Genomic DNA, 19,407 nt, shown 5'->3' with positions numbered 1-19,407 from the left:
GACCGTTCACACCTTGTCTCGCTCGTCTGACCGTTCCCCAGGAGACGGTCCGCCGTCTTATTCCTCAATCACGTATTCGGACACGATGCGTGATGATGAGATGTCTCTTGCAGCATCGGGGGGTGACGTACTGCCATCCGACTCCGACGATTCCTTGGGCTCCCTCCCTTGGGGGGTCGAGCCCAGCAAAAAGCAGACGTTGAGATGTCGGCCATGCTTTCCCGGGCCGCCGTGAGTGTTGGGTTGCAGTGCCCGCACTGCCTCTCCCGGCACTCGCGGCTGGCTACATGGTGCCTCGGGTTTGAGCGCGGCTCCAAGCCGCGCCCGCCCCCAGTGCCGTGTTTACCGGAAGTGCATGAGGAACTTTGTAAGACCTGGAACGCCCCTTCCCGGCACGTTTCACGTCAAACAAAGTTCTGTCACCCTCTCTTCCCTCGAGGTTGAGACAGCTGGAGGATACGTCGGTGTCCCCCAGGTGGAGTATGCCGCCGCGGTGCATTCGTGCCCGTAGGTGGCGGCCACCTGGGGGGGCTCGACCTAGACTCCCATCCAAAGCATGTGGTGTCTCGGCATCTCTGGTGTCGAGAGCTTACATTGCGGCGGACCAAGCTGCCTCCTCTCTCCACGCTATGGCTCCTGCCAGACAAGAGCGTTGAGAGAGCTCCACGAGGGTAAGACCGACCCAGCGCTTATGCAGGAACTCCGCGCCGCCACCGACCTCGCTCTACGGGCGACCAAGGTGACTACGCGGGCCCTGGGTCGGACGATGTCCACACTTGTGGTCCATGATAAACTCCTCTGGCCAATCCTTGCGCAGATGAGTAACGCTGAGAAGGTCCGCTTTCTCGACGCACCCTTCTCGCAAGGGGGGGCTGGTTGGTGTTACTGTCGAGCCGCAGCGGCCCCGCTCACCCCCCGCCCGTCGGGGGGGGCGCGAGACCCGCACGCGGCCTCCACCGGAGGGTTCTCGACAGTAAGAAGCAGTCCTTCATGCCGCAACTCGGCCGCCTCGGCCGTCGAGTCCCGTGCACTGTCTGCTTCCCAGCAGCCCTGGTCCTCTTCAACGCCCTCCAGCTCTGGTGCCCCCCACTCAGGCGGCCCCCCCTGGAGGAGACAGCGAAGAGGAGACCATCGCCCCATCAGCAGCCGTGGCGAAGCGGCCGTCATGGGAAGACCTCAGGGGGATCGAGGCTACCATTGGGCCCGACCCCAGCCACATTGCTGGGAAGTCGGATAGGGACGGATCCTGCCCCATCTCTCCATCTGCTGGCCCCCTCCGGGGGGCTGGCTCCCACTTACTCTCAAAAAGGAGAGTTTCCTCTCTCTCTGGGTTACCACAGCCGCTCTCACCCTCTGCACGACTGTGAATGGCAAACTCGACGTTGCTTCATGGCGAAGCGCAATGTCGAGTATAAACACCAGCCCTCAGCACTCTCAGTCAGACAGTGCGTTGAGCTGCGCAGTCGCCAGGCAGGAAAAAGAGCAGAGCCGATCTCCTCCCCGGGGGACCTCCCCCGGCAAGGAATCCGTACTGCTAGCCATCGAACCACCCCCCGGGGGGACGATGAAAAAGATCGTACCTTAGTCCCCGTCTCATTCTGGGAGCCTGTCCGGCTTCCCAGGCTGTCAGACTGGCTAGGGAAGATGATCCGTCTTGGCTACGCGATCCAGTCGCGTTACACCCGCCAAGTTCAGCATCCGATATACCTCAGTCAGAGGCTAGGATGTTCCCGTACTTCGGGCCGAGGTCGCCACCCTTCTGGTGAAGGGAGTGATCGAGCCCGTCTCACCAGCCGAGATGTTCAACGGGTTTTACAGCCTGTACTTCATTGTCCCCAAGAAAGGCGGGGGGTTGCGCCATATCTTGGGTCTGTGTGTTCTGAACAGGCACCTACACTATAGCTGCCTTTCAGGTTGATCACGCAGAAGCACATCCTGACGTCCGTCAGGTGTCAGGACCGGTTCATGGCACTCGACCTGAAGGACACGTACTTCATGTCTCGATCCTCCCTCGACATCGGCCGTTCCGATGGTTCGCGTTCGAGGGACGGGCATATCAGTACCGGGTCCTCCCCTTCGGTCTGTCCCTGTCTCCACGAGTCTTTACGAAGGTCGTGGAAGCCGCCCTCCTTCCCCGTGGGAAAGGAGGTGTGCGGGTACTAACTATCTCGACGACTGGCTCAAGTTTGGGCACACTCTCGAGATCTGTGGTGTACACACAGGGACCTGGTGCTCCGGCACCTAGATCGGTGGGGCCACAGGTCAACTGAGATAAGAGCAAGCTCTCCCCGGGCAGAGCATCCTCTTTCTCGGTATGGAACTCGACTCTGTCCTCACGAGCGGCCCCGCTCACCCCCAGGGGGGGGGGCGAGGACTAGCGCGCCCGGTCAGTGTTGAACTGCCTGAGATCAGACAGTCAGCGGTCCCCCTGTAACAAGAGGCTCCTGGGATTCATGGCATCCTCGGCGGGGGTGGCCCCCCCTCGGGTCGATGCATATACGACCGCTCCAACACTGGCGGCAGAGTCAAGTTCCTTGGAGAGCGTGGCACACCGGCAGCAGGCGTTGGTCACACGCTTTTCTGCCGACACACCCTAAGGGGTGCCGTGTGCAACGGGCGAGCAGTGTCGGGGCGGTGGACGGGCCCCCGCCTGCGTTGGCATTCAACTGCCTAGAGTTGTGGGTTGTGCTACTTGCATTGAGGAACTTCCTCTCGTGCAGGGAAGCACGTGCTGGTCCGGTCGGACAGCACAGCTGCTGTGGCGTATTCTTCACTCACAGCAGCTAACATGACTCGCCCGACGCCTCCTCCTCTGGAGTCAGCAGGTGATCAGCTCCCTGCGAGCCACACACATCCCAGGCGTCCTGAACCAGACAGCCGATGCGCTCTCTCGTCAGTTGACGCCTTGCGGAGAGTGGCGACTCCCTCCCCGCGCAGCCGGCTCATTTGGGGGCAGTTTGGCCAGGCACAGGTGGTCCTGTTGCCTCCCCGAACTCCTCCCATTGTCCGCTTGGGTACTCCCTGTCCGAGGTACCCTCGGCACGGATGCCCTTGCGCACAGCTGGCCGCGGGACAAGCGGAAGTACGCTTCCCCCCAGTGAGCCTCATTGCACAGGGCCTGTGCAAGGCCAGGGAAGAGGAGCATCAAGTGGTACTAGTTACGCCCCTTCGGCCTAACCAGGACTTGGTTCTCGGAGCTGAGGCTCTGACAACAACTCCCCCCTGGCCGCTCCCCCTGGCGAACAGCTTCCCCAGGGGAAGGGGCACGTTACGGCATCCCAGGCAAAACCTGGTCTCCATGTCTGGACGGGACGAGGAGATCCTGAGTGACCCACCCCCAGTCCGGTTGGGACGTCACTCAGGCTAGGGCTTCGGCCACTGGGCGGCTATACGCCCATAGGTGGCGCCTCTTCTCGTCCTGGTGCTCTTCTCGGCGAGAAGACCCGCGGAGTTGCTCGGTCGGGTACGAGCTGTCCCGTCCTCAAGAGAGACGGGGGAGTAACCTCTCCCCCTCCACACTGGGAATGTATGTAGCCGCTACGGCCGCTCATCATGACCCAAGTGCTGGGTAGCCTCTGGGACAGCACGACCTGGTCATTAGGTTCCTAAGGGGCGCGAGAGGGTGACCACCTTATCCGCGCTCCGTACCCTCTTGCGACCTAGGTGGCGGGCCTCAAGAGGCCCCGCCCCCTTCGAGCCTCTCGGGGTTGCCGCTCTTTCTCAGTCTTGATAAAGACGGCTTTCCGCATGGCGCTCACCTCCAAGAGGGTAGGGGATCTACAAGCACCCTCCGTGTCCACAGATTGCCTAGAACTCGGGGCCGGGATTCTCACGTTATCTTGAGACCCCGCCCCGGCTACGTGCCCAAGGTTCCCACCACTCTCCCGAGAGACCAGGTGGTGAACCTGCAGGCGCTCCCCACCGGGGAGGAAGACCCAACCTATCCGTGTTGTGTCCAGTACGCGCACGGCGCCTCTACTTGGACCGCACGCAGAGCCCAGAAGCTCTGAGCAGCTCTTTGTCTGTTTCGGAGGTCAGCAGAAGGGAGGGCTGTCTCCAAACAGAGGCTGGCGCACTGGATCGTGGATGCCCTCGTTAGGGCATACCGATCTCATTTCGCCCCTGCCCGTTGGGAGTGAGGCACACCCCTCATGGGCACTGGCTCAGGGCGCCTCTCTGGCAGACATCTGCAGAGCTGCGGGTTGGGCTATGCCTAACAACTCCGTGAGGTTCTAATACCTACGCGCGGAACCGGTGTCAGCCCGCATCCTGGCAAGGTGTGGGACCGGCAGCCGGTAGGGCATACGCCTGCGGAAGCCCTTCCCCCTCCGGGGGGAGCAGTGGCGATCCCGCCTCACTTCTTTCCCCTCGGGTAAAGAACAGGCATTCCATCCATCACTAAGCACCCTTCCAGGGGACAGGCTGGGCAGAGCAGCCCTGCCCCCTTAGGCCGGGGAACAGTTGAGTTATCTCCCACATAGCTCTAACCGGACCTAGTGCTCCAGACGTGGTAACCCCCCCTCCGTGGGCTGTTCCGTCTGATGTATCCTCATGAATGGTTCCCACCTTGGCAACCCATGACCTCCCCAGGTGGACTCCCACCTTGCGGTTAACTCCTGCAGTCCGCACATTCCTCCCATGAGTTCTCCCCTGATGGTGAGACCATGTGGTGTCTCCACTAATTCCTCCCTACGGTAGGTAGTGGCCTCTGCAGCGTTTTTCCCCCAGGGGGAATAATGCTTACCCAGTGGCCCGTACGGTGCCGGGCGGCTTCTCGCCATTTAGAGAATTAGGCCTCCGCCCGTGACGGCCGGCGTTAGGGGGCTTCCCAACTTTTTGTGGAAAGCTCTGGGTCCCCCTTCCTCTCCACTGGAAGGTCATAATTTCGCGTTAGCGTGTTCGTCTGACTCGCCCAGGCCAGTCAACGTCGCTCCGCAGAGATTGTGACGCGGCTCAGTGCTGTGGCGTTTTCCATAGGAACCCCATTCTGTCGGTTCGACACAACGTCGAGAGACCGACAGAAAGGGAACGTCTTGGTTACGGATGTAACCTCGGTTCCCTGATGGAGGGAACGAGACGTTGTGTCCCTCATGCCACAACACTGGCCGCCCACCCCAGCGGTCGGGGGAGGATGCTTTAGGCTCCTCAGACCAACAGGTGAATGAATGAGCATGCATGCAAATTTCATTCGCCAATATTCATTGGCCTTTTCTAAATACTCAGAAGATGATAGGTTCTCAAGACAAACCCCATTCTGTCGGTTCGACACAACGTCTCGTTCCCTCCATCAGGGAACCGAGGTTACATCCGTAACCAAGACGTTGACCAAGACCTGATTTTTTGGTTGATATCAGTTAAAATAAACCTACCATAAAAATTATACACCCTTCATTACTTTGTAAGCAGGCAAACTTACAAATTCAGCAGGGGATCAAATAATTATTTCCCTCACTGTACTTAGAATCATGTGTATAGGAAAATGCAATGCAAGTCGCTTTGGGTGAAAGCGTCTGCCAAATGCATAAATGTAAATGTAAATGTATTGGGGGTTGTTCACCAGCAGTCTCATAAATCGGAAGAAGCAGGAAGAAGCACCTGAAGTTGGTTCGCCAAACGCCATAAAACTTCAAAAGAAGAAGAAGAAATAAGGAAACCATTCAAAACATAATGTGGATGAGCTTTCTTATCAAGTCTCGGAAAAAAATAGAAATGCTGATTAACGTTGTTCAAAACAACAGGAGGAAGATTTTGTTATCAAGTAGGCCTAATTTGATCTTCAAATTGTAAGTTATTTATGATTTATTAGGCCACCGTGCCTCAATTCATTCTTGTTGCTGATGTGAACTTTGTTAATGTTGTTTAGCTTTATTTGAGATGAGTGATTTTGACTGTGGTCAGTCTTAAATTTAACATATTGTTCATATATGCTGTTATTCTGCGTAACAGTGACATTCTGTCAGATAAATGGTAAATTTACTACGGTCATTTCCATATGTTTAGTTCACTGTAATGTTACCAGTTTAATATTAAGATTTATTATAATAATGTCCAGGTCAACATGTGGACGTTGCACATCTATCTAACTGTCGCTGTGATCTCTTTTCTGTCTCTAAATGGCTCCAAAACCGAAGTTATGCTCATTGGCTCTCCCCATCAGCTGTGAAATGCAGGCTCCATAACTTTATCTATCAATGGAGCTGCCTTGGAGTTTCAAAGCAAACAAAAAAATCTTGGAGTCATTTTTGATGCTTCTCTGTCAGTTGAGCCTTTTATTCAGAATACGATTAAGTAGGGATGTAACGGTATAAACATTTCACGGTACGATAGTACCTCGATATGAAGACTACAATACGATATTTATTGAATTTTGTGCAGGAAAAAAACAAAACAAATGAAGACTTGGAAAAATGTGGCATAAGTGTTTATTAAACAATGACTGAACAAAGATCACATTTATTATTTTTAGATTAGGTAATTTTAAAGTGCAAAGAACAGTAAAGTCAGTAAGAAACAGGAACTAACATAATAACATAAAAATTAATAACATACATTTTTTGAGAACATGAAACATGAAAAAATTAACATGAAAAAAGTTTGAGTTGTTTGTCAACTTTTAACAACTCACAACCAGTCAGGTACTCACCTCATTCCCTGCTTCACTCACACACTCACCTCATTCACTGCTTCACTCACCTCATTCACTATGGCGTTCCAAAGGGACCAATAAAAAGACTTTGCAGCACACACTCGTCTCACACTCGTCTCACTGAGTCTGCGTCTGCCACTTTACTCATTCCTCTGAATGAACGTGACGTCTGCGCCTGTTAAACGTGACGTCTGCGTCTGCAGCGCAAAACGGACGGAGCTTGATTTAGTCCAGCTCCACCTCCGTGAGTTTAGTGAAGCGCTATCAAGCATCCCCGACTGGCTGTTAACGGTAATGTAAGTCTGACATGCACCGACATATAAACAATTATTAACAGAAAATAATTGTATACTTTCTGTTTGCCACTGTTAGTTAAAGCAATAAACACACCGCCAAGTAATAAATACATGTTCGCATGAATTTTACTGATCTTAAATTAAGATTTTATTTAAACTAGCAACTAAATGCCTCTTTATATTTAAGGCTTTTAACTTGAGGTTATTTAACATAAAAAATATAACTTAACACAATTAATACTTTTCAGAAGATCACATGACATTACCTTCTTCTGCGTTGCTGCCACCTCTCCCATGCAGACACTGGCACTGTACCTGTTACGACCCCCATAAGTGTGGGTTCAAAAGGAGATCACTCAATTAAAAAAAATCTCAAAAAAACTCAAATGTCAAAGGAAGCAAAATAGTTATTTTATTAACAAAATTGTTGAAGGGTTTCAAGCTTCAAGAGGGGGGTTAAGCCAAAATAATGAACAAAAGACACTCTACCTAGTAGGGAAAGTAACTAACTAGACTAACACAACAAAAAAAGCCAAAATACAGCAAAATACCCTACCTTCCTTACTAACAGGAGAAAACGAGAACAAAAGAAAATAAACTGGCACCCACCTCTCTACTAACCTTTTAACTTATGTGTTAACAAAAATGGATCAGTTTAGCAATGAATACAATAACAAGCACAATTAAATAAACTTTAGGGATATGGGCATTTTTCAATAATTTCATATTCGAATATTTGAGCTGATAAAAAAACGAATATTCGTTTATTTAAATTAAATTAATAAAGACGTAATTTTTTACATTTTTCATAACGCACTAATATTATATCCTGCATATAGGTTTTTTTAATGGTGAAAAGATTAGCAACGTTTGAATTTTTTTTTAAATACATAAAAACTGCATTTAAACATGCACAAAGCGAAATCATACAAAAACCAGACATACAAAACTAAACGAACAAAACACAACGATATATGGTTATCTTGTTTATTTTGTTTTACATGTTCTTGATAAGAAAAACAAACATATAGGTCTATTTTATTCTGTGAAAGTCTGTTCAACAAGTCGACGGAGAAAATGCGCTGCTCTTCTCTAACTCCCGGTAACAAAACCCAGATCTGACAAGAATATCTGGCTTTATTGTTTATAATGTTAATAATAAATAAAGTAAACAGCCTTACCTCCATGCCGACTGTTAATTGATCCTAAAAACAAAGACGGAGCCATTGTAGTGCTTGTTTATTACGTGACCGTCATCTGAGGAAGAATTACTAATCCTGTTGATCACCAAGGCATATAAATATTGTTTTCTTTGTCGTTTCATGGTCTGTGTCTCAACTCAACTCAACTTTATTTATATAGCGCTTTTACAATTTTCATTGTTACAAAGCAGCTGTACATGAGACATATTGACTATAAGCAAAATAATTAAAGTTGTACCTGCAGAAACAAGAAAAGGTTGAAAACACAGAAGACAGACATACCCACATACAAAACACTCCACACACACAATATGCACACGTACTAACACACATAGACATAGAGACAACACACACACACGGATGCGCACGCCACACACACACACACACACACACACACGACGTACACAGACAAGTACCACGCCACACACACACACACACACACACACAGACACACACACAAAAAACATATAAAGGAGATGAGAGCATATGGCTAAAACTCTATAACGAAACCGGTATGCATAAATAAAAATGACGATATATCCTAACGCCATCCACCGTGTTTGGTTCAGTTATACTGCATTAGTCTAGACCTCAGAAACAGTAACTTACATCAAACAGCTCCAAAGCTATACACAGATTGACAAATAAAATATTATCAGTGGTCATTACAAAAAATGTAGTGTAGTATAAGCATAGCAGTGATGAATTTATGAACTACTTCACATATAAAATCCAGATATAGAAAAAAATTATCATGCAATCAGAAGTGAAACCCGCTGAACAAACTAACTACAGCGCCCTTAAGGAGAAAATGCAATTATTTTATACCGTAGATCAAGATGAGCTGTCTAAAATTATTAGATCATCTAAATCAACAACATGCATCTAGACCCTATACCTACAAATCTACTGAAAGAGATGCTCCCAGAAATTATAGATCCTCTTCTTGGTATTATTAACTCATCTCTGACATTAGGACATGTGCCTAAAGCATATAAGGTGGCTGTTATAAGGCCCCTTGTCAAAAACCCCAACTCGACCCTAGAGAACTAGGAACTACAGGCCTATATTGAATCTACCTTTCATATCTAAAGTTCTGGAAAAAGTAGTTTCAACTCAATTATGCTCCTTCCTCCAAAGGAATGACATCAATGAAGAATTCCAGTCTGGATTTAGAGCATGTCACAGTACAGAGACTGCTTTGATCAGAGTTACAAATGATCTGCTATTGCGTCTGACCGAGGTTGTATCTCGTTATTGGTGCTGCTAGACCTTAGTGCTGCATTCGATACCATTGACCACAGCACACTCCTACATAGACTCGAAAATTATGTCGGCATTAAGGGAATAGCTTTGAAATGGTTTAAATCTTATTTATCCGACCGTTTTCAATTTGTAGCAATAAACAATGAGGTGTCACGCAAATCGCAAGTCCAGTTGTGCTGGTTTTCTTCTATTAGTGATGAAAAGTAGGCGGATCTAGAAGTTTTTAGGGCTTTCCTGTATTTTCGAATACTATCCTTCCATGCTGTACGAAATACCTCTAATTTAGTTTTCTTAAAGTTGCGCTCCATTTTTCGGGCCGCTTTCTTTAGAGCCTGAGTGTGTTCATTATACCACGGTGTGGGGCTGCCATTTTTAATCTTCTTTAAACGTAGTGGAGCAACTTTGTCTAGCGTTACCGAGAAGGTGGAATTAAAATTTTCAGTGGTAATGTCAAGATCTTCAACGTTATTTCTCATGATTTGAGACAATTCGGGCAGATTATCGAGAAACGCATCTTTGGTAGTTGAAGTTATTGTTCTACCATATTTGTAACAATGAGTTTTATTTGCAGCCGTAGGCCAGTGAAGCAAACATAATACCAGATAATGATCCGAAATGTCTTCACTCTGCTGAAGGATTTTAACGTCGTCCACATTTATACCGTAAGACAGTATTAAATCTAAAGTATGATTACGAAGGTGAGTGGGTCCTGACACATGTTGACTAATGCCCATGGAGTTAAGAGTGTCTTTGAAAGCCATTCCTAAGGCATCTGTAACGTTATCTACGTGGATGTTAAAGTCACCAACGACAAGGAGTCTATCTGCGGCCAGTACTAGTTCTGATAAGAACCCACCAAATTCTTTAATAAAATCTGTGTGGTGCCCTGGAGGCCTATATACAATAGCTAGAATCAATTTAAAAAGAGTTTTATCTTTAGTATTAGGTGTTGAAACATGAAGAACCATGACTTCAAAAGAATTATATTTAGAGTTCGACTTCTGGGAAATGCTAAGAGAGTTATTGTAAAGTGCTGCGACACCTCCCCCTCTGCCTTTTAGACGAGGCTCGTGTTTATAATAATAATCTTGGGGGACAGATTCATTTAAAGCAATATAATCATCTGGTTTTAGCCATGTTTCTGTCAAACAGAGCATGTCTATTTTATGATCTGTTATCATATCGTTAACAAAAAGTGCTTTATTAGAGAGAGATCTAATATTTAGCAATCCGAGTCGTAACAGTTGATTATCTGTATTTTGTTCATGTTTAGTTTGTTTAACGTTTATTAAATTACTTTCAAGAGGTTTACGCATTATTTTATGTTTGCTAATCCGGGGGACAGACACAGTCTCTATTTTGTGATGTTTGGGAGAACGGATTACTACATGTTGTACATTTTGTGTATTCTGCGACGTGAGACGGCAAGCAGACAGTTGGTTAAGCCATACTGTCTGCTCCCTGACCTGGGCCCCAGAGAGTCAAGTTTTAGCATTAGCATTAAGACTTTTTGCCATATTTCTAGACAGGATGGAAGTCCCAGCCCAGGAGGGATGGAGACCATCTCGTTTCAACAGGTCAGGTCTGCCCTCAAAACTCTTCCAGTTATTTATAAATAATGTGTCTGTCTTGTTTAGCTTTGCATTGCATTTGCATCAATAAATAAAATCAATTAAGGTAGCCTAACTATGGAATTGCAGTGCGTTTTAAAACAAACAAACAAAAAAACATCCGTGCGAATTTATTTACAGGCGAATGGTAAAAGGTACCAGTCTTATGTCAAGGCCAAACTTATTAACATTAGTTGCAGTGAAATGTACATTTTAATGTTTCAAGTTGTTGAAATCAGAATTAGTTAGCCTAATATATTTCTAACAACCGCTCTGAACAAGTTATGGAAATACATAAATGAATCATTTAATATTACGTTGGTATTCTTATTCCAACTCATATTTAAGTAATGTTAACGAATTTTGTGGCTCACGTTTTTAAAACATTTTAATATGGTGATATGAGCCGAGCATAAAATGCAATCCTAGCATCCGGTGTGTAAACTTAAAATATTTAAACTAGCTTGCGATCTGAACAAAGATTTAGGAACATATGATTTTTTCATACTTTGTGTATATTATAAATTCATTACAGATGAAGGGAAGAACTCTAGGGTCTTCTGCAGAGGTAACTTAACCCTGTGTTGACGCAGTTTTTATTCTTATGAAAAATACGAATATTCGAATGGCATTTTTATTCGAAAAGTTATTGCGGATCCAGTATTTGAACATTCGTGCACATCGCTAGTTAAGAGCCTCGCTAAAACCAGACAAAGTGAACATGTTGGTTTTCCTCGCACGAAACACTAAGACCTTGCCGATTCACTAAAGGGGCCCAGTAGTTGTACAACAGCCGAACACTTGTACTACAGGCTAGCCCGATATTCCCTTTTTGTGTTGCGCTTTGAAAAAGGTTGTTTTTTTAAATGTAGCCTAATTAATAGTTATATAATTTCAATGATAATTTGCTGTTAAAAACGATAAATTATTCAAAGTTTCAAGTGCGTTTATATTGTTACCCTGTTGTTCTTTCTGCAGCTTCTGCGGAGAAAAACCCTCTTTTATGTTGCAATCTGAAAAAAAATATTATAAATGGTATATTTGTGGAGGTGTGTTGTTGGGTGCGATTAATTGCCAAACCGCATGATTTGTTGCGTCTTCACCGCGGTAAGAAACAAAAACTTACCGTCAGCCCTACCTCCAGCAGCAAATAAAAAACAGTAAACTTTCAAATTTAAGCACACAACGCCTTTTTAACAAACCTGTGATATATTCTAAGGGAGACTACAATAAGAAGAGGGACCATAAATTGTCAAAATCAGTCTCATTTCCATAAATGATGGCCCCAAGCCGTGTCAAAGGCAGAACTTTAAACATCTCACTGGCCCACTGTTGAAGATTTATTTTATCCACGCAGTAGTGCAGTTTTTGTGCGGTTTATGTTACCTATAACCATAATTACAGCATACTATTTAATTAGATCTTCAGCGTTCTTCAAGTCTTGTGTAGGTTGCGTAAACGGCTCTTACAAGTTAGTCATCAATTTTTTTCTGTTTGACTGGTCCTAACTTATTTACATTTACGCATTTGGAAAACTCTTTCATCCAAAGCGATTTACAGTACATGCAAGCTATACTGTACATCTTATAGTATATCTTTAAATCAGTTACATAAAAAGGCAGACCACAGTCCTTACCCACCGGTCCTGAGAATCGAACCAGCGACCTTCTGGTCACAAGTCCGAATCGCTAAGCATTAGGCCACGACTTACAGTTGCTGCTGCCTTATCTTAAACTACTTTAAATTATTATTTTTTTACATTAATCTACACTCCATGCACAATAATGACAAAACAAAAAACTGATTTTTGACAGCTTTGCATATTTATTAAAAAATAAAAAACAAAAATAAGTACATTGCATAAGTATTCACACCCTTAACTCAGAAAATGGTTAAAGCGCGTTTACAGACTCAAATCTTTTTGGGTATGATGTGAAAAGCTTTACACATCTGCATTTGGCAATTTTCTGTCATTCTTCTCCTCAGATCCTCTCAAACTCTGACAGGTTGGATGGAGATAATCAGTAGACAAACATTTTCAGGTTTCTACAGAGAATGTTCAGTTGGGTTCAAGCACTAGCTGGGCCACTCAAGGACATAGACAGAGTTATCCATAAGCCACTCTTACATTGTTTTAGTTGTGTGCTTAGGATCATTGTCATGTTGGAGAATGAACCTTCTGCCCTGTCCGAGGTTCTGAATGTTCTGGGCTAGGTTTTCATGATCATTATCTCCGTATTTTGTGTACAGTCCCTGAAGCTGAAAAACACCCCCACATCATGATGCTGTTTCCACTACACTTTACTGTTAAGACGGTATTGTACAGGTGTTGAGCAGTGCTTGTTTTTCTCCAGACATGATGCATGAATCTGAGATTCATCAGACCAGAATATCTTGTTTCTGACAGTTTGAAAGATTCGTTGAAGTACGTTTTTGCATATTTCAAGTTTCCATGTGTCTTCACTGAGCAAAGGCTTGAGTCTGGCCACTAAGCCATAAAGCCCAGATTGGTGGAGTGTTGCAGTGATGTTTGTCCTTCTGTAAGTTTCTCCCATCTCCATATATGATCATGGAGCTCAACCAGAGTAATCATCAGCTTCTTGGTCACCGCTCTAACCAAGACCCTTCTCCATCGATGGCTCAGTTTGGACAGGAGGTCAGCTCAAGTAAGAGATCTGGTGGTTCCAAACCTCTTTCATTGAGGATAAATGGAGGCTACATGCTTCTGTGAACCTTCAATACAGCAGATTTTTTTCAGAAGTCTTCCCCAGATCTGTGCCTTGATACAATCCTGTCTCAAAGCTCTACTGGCAGTTCTTTTGACCTCATGTCTTGGTTTTTACTTTGATATGCATTTTCAGCTGTTGCACCCTTTATAGAGAGGTATGTGCCGCTCCAAATCATACTTATTCAATTGAATTTGGCACAGGTTAACTCCACTCGAAGTGTATAAACATCAACAAGCAAAACTAATGCTTCTGAGCTAAATTTCAAGTGTCCCAGAAAAGGGTATGAATACTTATGCAATGTACTTATTTTTGTTTTTTATTTTTAATAAATTTGCAAAGCTGTCAAAAATCAGTTTTTTGTTTTGTCATTATTGTGCATGGAGTGTAGATTAATGTAAAAAAAGAATCATTTAAAGTAGTTTAAGGTAAGGCAGCAGCATAACAAAATGTGAATAAAATTGAGGGGGTTGAATACTTTTGCAAGCCACTGTATATTCAACACTATATATACAATAAACACAAATACAATAATATGACGTGCCAGTAAACTAGTAAAATCTTGCAAATACATACACATTAAACAACAAGTAAAATAATGTTGCTAAAATAAAGATGCTAAAGCTGAGCTTTGCAGAAAAAAAAAAGCTAAAAACAAAACAATTGCATGTAAACAAATAAAACAAATCAAAAGTCACAATGGAGTTAACAATAACATAGTAGTGCGCTGAATAATCTTGCTGTAAGCAATTACATAATTCCCTAGGAATGCAACGCTACAGCATGGACAATGATGTACGTTTTCAATGATTATATCGGAAAACTCAGCAGCAATAATCGATCGCATCAGAACCATATAAACATCAGAAAGCAGCAATAACATGCACAGCATATAATAATGAGATATAAAATGGTTCTGGGCTTAAATGTATTGCACAAACACATTACACAAAGCATACCAAACAGCATAAACTAAGATTGACAGCTGATCCTTACCAGTGCGCAACACAATTAACAGAATGTCAAGGAAACAACACATAAACATTAGTTCCTAGGCGCAGACGTCACGTTCATTGAGAGGAATGAGTGAAGTGAAAGTTAACGAAGTAGACGCTTGACACTCTGCATTAAGCCATGTAGAGTAGCTTGTTACAATACGTGTTAGCAAAAATGAAAACAAATAACTTCACTGCTACACGTGAATGACGCGTGACGTCTGCATAGACGCTTCACGGCCACACGTGATTTACAGCATTACGTCAACGTCTGCGTCTTGAATTCACTGCAATAAATAGCAGAATACAAAAACAGTTAAGACGTGTAGTGAGACGTTCAGTGAGAGGAGTGTGTGCTGCAAAGTCATTTTTTAGGACCCTTTGGAACGCCATAATTCACTGCTTCACTCACACACTCACCTCATTCACTGCTTCACTCACACAATCACCTCATTCACTGCTTCACTCACACACTCACCTCATTCACTGCTTCACTCACCTCACTCACTGCTATTTTTTTGCTCCTCGTATCTTCATGAAACTTTTCGGGTTGATGATGTAACAAATGGCTCTTCATATTAGTCGTATTCCCCGAATTGTACTTCACCGCAGTCTGGGAGTGTCTGCATATTGTTTTTTGTCCGTCATCTTTTCTCCTTTCTCATTTCTTGTCACGGGAAAATCGAAATGCTTCCACACATCCGAATTATAATTCGCTTTGGCTTCAACAATTTGTAAATCCGTTTCTATGTCACTAGCGGCATCCGCCATTTTCGCTCAACTTGATCTGTAGCGGGCGGCACGCATGGGTTGATGGGAATTGTAGTTCCTGCTTCCCTCAACTCGCTCCATTCGGCTGAAAAAACTACACTTTGCCTGGAAGATCTATCGTCATGCGACCACGATAATATCGAAAAAAAATGCTATCTCGATACTTCGATATTTACAATACTGTTACATGCCTACGGTTAAGACATCCTTTTCCCATCTGATAAATATAGCTTGCTTATGTCCTTTGTTGTCCTTTTTCAGTTGTTGAGAGGTTGATACATTCTTTTGTTTTTTTCACGTATTGACTATTGTAATGGTCTTCTTGCTGGAGTATCTAAAACCTCCAGAGGTGGACGAAGTACACAACTTCCTTACTTGAGTGAAAGTACAGATACTACTGGTCAAATATTACTCCACTATAAGTAAAAGTTGTAAAGACAGATTCTTACTTGAGTAAAAGTACAGAAGTACGTGCTTTAAAAGTACTCAAGTATTAAAAGTAAATTTCCTTTATGTCAGTTGTGCATTGTTTTATTGTCGTATAACTTATGCCTCTGAAGCAACCAACTGAATACATTGAGGAGCTCACAGTAACAGTTGTATTAAAGGGGTAGTTTTCATTTCAAAATTTGCCCCCATTGACTTTCCATAGTAATTTTTATTCCTACTATGGAAAGTCAATGGGGACAAATTTTGCAGTGAGCAACTCCTTTAAGAGCTTTATATGTTTAGCACATATATGTTTAGTTTAGATATAATCCTGTATTATCATTTAGCCTAATTATCCTCATTAGCCCCCTAGGCCTATATGTATTTATGAGCAGTGTTCTTTTATTTTGTATATTCCTTTTACCAGTTTTAGCAGCAATTTACCAGTAAGTAGTAAGGTTCTTGTAAATAATAAAGTGTAGAAGCCATGTGTTTGTTGGATGTATTACCATTTGTATTACCATAACTTAACTACAAACATAAACTATAGCTAGTATAATGAAACTATGGTATTTTTAGTTGTTGTGGTTTTACTAAAGATTATTAATTGGAGTATGGTTCCTATATATAGAAAATGGTAAATTTGTGGATACTGTGGTTTTACTGCAAATACCATCCCTGAGGAAAAAAAACAATGCATTTTTGAATTAGAATAAGATTTTTAAATTAAATTCCTCTTTGTAGTGTGTTTGGGGTTTTATTCCAGTAGGATTTACCATCCCATCAAAAGAATCCATCACATACAGGTAGACAACAAGTATCCATAGTACAATTCCCAATATAACCATTAAATCCATTACATTTTATGTTGTATTTTGGGCAGGGTTCTATTGTTTTTATACAGATATACAGGAACACTTCAACTATAGTTACTGCAGTAAAAACATAATTCATTTTCCAAATCGCTTTAAATGATATAGCAGCAGATCAGAAGTTAACACGCTCAAGGTGTATGTGATGCTTATTTACCGTTTAGCCGATCATTTTCATGACAATGTTTCTACGATCTTTGACTGATCGTAACCCACAGATGATTACACCACACTTTAACATGTGCCTTTTTAGTATTTTATTGTTCTATTTGCCTTTTTAGAGCGCTCTCAACGGTGTAGCAGCGCCTATACGTTTACATTAGTTTAGCGGGGAAGATCCCAGAGTTGCCAGATTTGCGTAAAAAATCCGCCAAATGGCCATTCAAAGCTTGCCGGAAAACCGCGAGCTTAGAAAAACTGAAATACTTGGCAACAGTAAAAGGTCCTGGCAGATCGCAAGCCAGATAAATTGCGCACACAGGAAACCCCGCTGCATAGAAACCATTTTCTACTTTTGGACCTTCTTTCAAATGTAGTGAAGTTACAGTACAAGTACTCCGAAAAAATAATACTCAAGTAAACTACAGATACTCAGAAAGTGTACTTAAGTACAGTACTCAGGTAGATTTACTTCGTTACTGTCCACCTCTGAAAACCTCCATTAACAAACTACAATATGAACAAAACTCGGCTGCTAGAATTCTGTCTGGGGCCAGGTCTGGTGATCATATTTCCCCTGTTTTGGAATATTTACACTGGCTCTCTGTCAGGTACCGTATTGGTTTTAAAAATCTTTACGATAACATTTAAGGCTTTGCATGACCTGACTCCTCAGTACCTGTCTGATCTGTTATTGCCTTACACACCATGTCGAAATCTGCGTTCTTCTCAGTGTGGTCTTTTAGTTATTCCCAAGACACGGCTTCGATCCATGGGTGATAGAGCATTTCTCCTCATATGCTCCTAAGGCCTGGAACTCTCTCCCGGCTGACATCAGGGGGCAAATTCACTAGCGACTTTTAAATCTCTTCTAGGATTTCTTTTACTTGATTGGATTATTTGTTTTTGTTGTGTTGTTTTACCTGATGTGATGTCTGCTGTGAAGCACTTCTAGAAAGCAACTTTTAATGGCGCTATATAAAATAAATGTATTATTATTATTATTAATAGTTTATTCACTAGCGAATCTCCATGTACTGCCTGCTAGTGTAGTCACCGGTTTTCTTTGCTGAGAGCGCTCTCATGAGGTGTCGCTTTTTAAACTGGTATTGTGTACGTTAGTTTGTGTTGGTTTTATGATCAGACTGGGAGGCAGTGTCGGATGTGTGTGCAACCCGGTCCATTATTAGAGTAAATAAACTGAAAATGCAATTACTTGCAAATCCTTTGACTTGTGTTCCAACTGAACTTTATTGTTTTTCAACAATACAATACAATACAATACAATGCAATACAATACAATATAATATTAGTATTAGTATTAATTAGTGCTGTCAATCGATTAAAAAAATTAATCGGATTAATCACACATTTTTTCTGTGATTAATCACGATTAATCGCACACAACAATTTTATTTTAAAATATACTTTTACATTTTAATAATTTCACATTTAATCTTCAAATTGATGTAGAAACAACATATTTATTTAACAGCATCATTTTATGAAAGCTAACATTTTGATATTAGTATTGTAACTGATATTTTAACATTAATTATAGCCATTCAACAGTATAATTGAGAGCTCATGTAGGAAATTGAAGGACACTTTACAGTCTTTAATGCTAAATTAAATGCAGAAGAATTCTCATTAAAGCTATAATATCACATTGATTTCTTCTTTTATTTTGTTCTTTGATTAACATTAGTGACAGGAGTCACAGCAGCACGTTTAAGAACGTGGCCCCTTTAAGAGCTGTCTTAGTACGCAGATCTGACCGTCACCGCACTCCCATTTTCACAACTCTTTGCATTCATTTAAGATTTTATTTTACACCTTGAAGTCTGTGCTTAAGAAAATGCTAGACAAAACGGGCTTTCTGACATAATCTTGTGTGGTTTTATCCATTCAAGCACGAAAGAGAACTTAACACGGATGCGCTGTCTGACAGAGATTCACCGATGCAGCCGTTACTGTACACACCAGACTGGACCTCTCGTTGCGTTTTGCCGCGTCCCACAGTTTAGAAGCTGTCTATCTTCATTGAACGCCTCAAAGCAACTGTTTCAAATCGCGCTTAAGTGGTTTAAAAGCCTGTACACGAATAAGAGCGTGATTACATAATGTAACGCTAGACAAAGGATGTCAAAACAAACGGATGCTGCGTTAATTGCGATAAAAATTTTCTCACGCGTTAATTTGAAAAAATTAATCGCATGCGTTAACGCATTAACTTTGACAGCCCTAGTATTAATACAATCCTACTGGTTGTAAAAGGTGAGGAATTCTCCACAAAATGTATACAACATCACCAATGTGGAGCTCTGACAGGTTTTTTGTGATTAAAATATGGCAGTGGGTGCTGTATATGGATTGCAAGTGCCGAAGCTTGTAGTTTACATGCATTCTTCATATGAATCTTAGTTCTTCTTCTG

At 43.1% G+C, this 19,407-nt stretch overlaps 1 protein-coding gene across 1 annotated transcript in view; it reads left to right on the top strand.

The window, feature by feature from the left end:
* Positions 1-19,122, top strand: part of LOC130562857 (uncharacterized) — a 36,572-nt gene extending 17,450 nt beyond the window's left edge. Inside the window, exon 2 of the mRNA XM_057348195.1 lies at positions 18,681-19,122. The gene's annotated coding sequence lies outside the window, so the exon portion shown is untranslated. The remainder of the gene's footprint in view (positions 1-18,680) is intronic.
* Positions 19,123-19,407: the final 285 nt, after the last annotated feature.

This window comes from Triplophysa rosa, linkage group LG1 (genome assembly GCF_024868665.1).
Source record: "Triplophysa rosa linkage group LG1, Trosa_1v2, whole genome shotgun sequence".
Taxonomy (NCBI): Eukaryota; Metazoa; Chordata; class Actinopteri; order Cypriniformes; family Nemacheilidae; genus Triplophysa; species Triplophysa rosa.
Note: the sequence above shows the minus strand (reverse complement) of the source record. Positions and strands in the feature narration are given on the sequence as shown.